Consider the following 1,618-nt stretch of genomic DNA (forward strand, 5'->3'; position numbering starts at 1 on the left):
TTGGAGAGGGTTGGCATAACCTGTGCTCATCTAGGCTAGTGTTCCCTTGCTGCTCAAAGAGGGATATGGCCTTCTTTCCTAGAGCCATGTTAAAAACATTTCCTCACTAATATCCAACTCAGTCATCAATCATTTTAGACTTGTTCTGAATGAAAAGAGGTGCTTCAAAAACAAAAGTTACTATATCACAGGTCTGTAAGTCACCTGTATTTAGTTTAATAATTTTTAAGAACTATATGCCTTTATTTAAAAAAAGCTTTATTGCATAATAGTCCAGGTGTTTTTCAACTTAATACTAGGTTTTAAAAAATGCGTGGGTTAGCTTTGAGACCCTCCCCCCACCAAAAAAAAAAAAAAAGAAAGAAAAGAAAAAAAGGGTAAATTCTATTTTCCCCAAAGTATGCAGTTGCCTGCATTAGCAGTCCAGTTCAGTTGCCACTGCTCTGAAGGGACTTGCCCACATGTCTTTTGCATAAGAAGCTCCAATATGAAGTATTCAGTTGTTCCTTAAGTTTAGGTTTTCAAAGGGTAGAAATGTTTCCCTTCTCTAAAAAGTTGTGATAGCTATGTGCTGAGAAATAAACAGAATGAATACTGCCTAATGTAACTCTTGTTGTGAGTACTTAGTTTAAAGAGATAAGTATCTGTGAAGTAGAGCTAGTTTTGGTCTTGATCTTGATTAAGTAATAAACTTGAAATGCGATTATTTTTAGGACACTTCAGGATATTTTAAAACTTTATTTTAAAATTGTGGATTTTCAAGTTACCTCCATTTCGGAATGACGGCTTCACTGTGCCTGCACCATGCTATCTTTATACAGAAAAGGATTCCAAGACACCCAGCATATAGAAAGACTTTAAAAAGAGTAGGACATCTTTGACAGCTAAGTCCTAGTCTGTAGTCTGTGTGTGTTTATACCGGAATCCCCTCCTCCAGTACTACCTTACTCTGTACCTTCATGAACTCGTAATTCTCTACAGACCTTGGGGGTTCTGAGCTGAGAAGACGTAAAGCCTTGCGTGTCCACTTCTGGCTTGGGCGTGAAGATCCCAGTTCTTGCCGCGCTCCAGAGCCGTAGCTGGTGCACTGGAGAGGTTAGATAAGTGTCAGTTGCATTGAACTGCTGCAGACGAAGACTACGCACCTTTCTCAAAGAACAGATTTTCATGACCTTACATTTATAAAGTTATGGGGCAAACATTGTAAGCCGAAAATTGCTCCTGAGAAAAAAAACCGCAGACATCTCTTTTATTAGGAGTCAGGGCAGACACTCTGAACAACTGAGATGCACACCGAAAAATACCTGCAAATGGTGAGAAATTAAGGCAGATCCCCCCCACTGTCACCTTTGAGCCCCAAAGAGTTATTCTTTCTTTCCTTTCGCAAGTCTTTAAAGAATTCTCTTGTGATCAAAAGGTCCGAGGAATTCAGGCATAGAGTTCCGGCGGACGGGCTATTAATGGCTCCGCGGTGTTTTCCTGGACAGAGAAATGTTAAGGACTTCTGTGAAAGTAGGCGGCGACTATAGCGGGGGTGGGGGTGGACATGAACGCGCCAAGCTCTGGTTAGTCCTCGGCGGGAAAAGACAGTGCTGGCGGCAAGAGGCGCGTACCTCTG

Source organism: Pteropus alecto, unplaced genomic scaffold (genome assembly GCF_000325575.1).
Source record: "Pteropus alecto unplaced genomic scaffold, ASM32557v1 scaffold453, whole genome shotgun sequence".
NCBI lineage: Eukaryota > Metazoa > Chordata > Mammalia > Chiroptera > Pteropodidae > Pteropus > Pteropus alecto.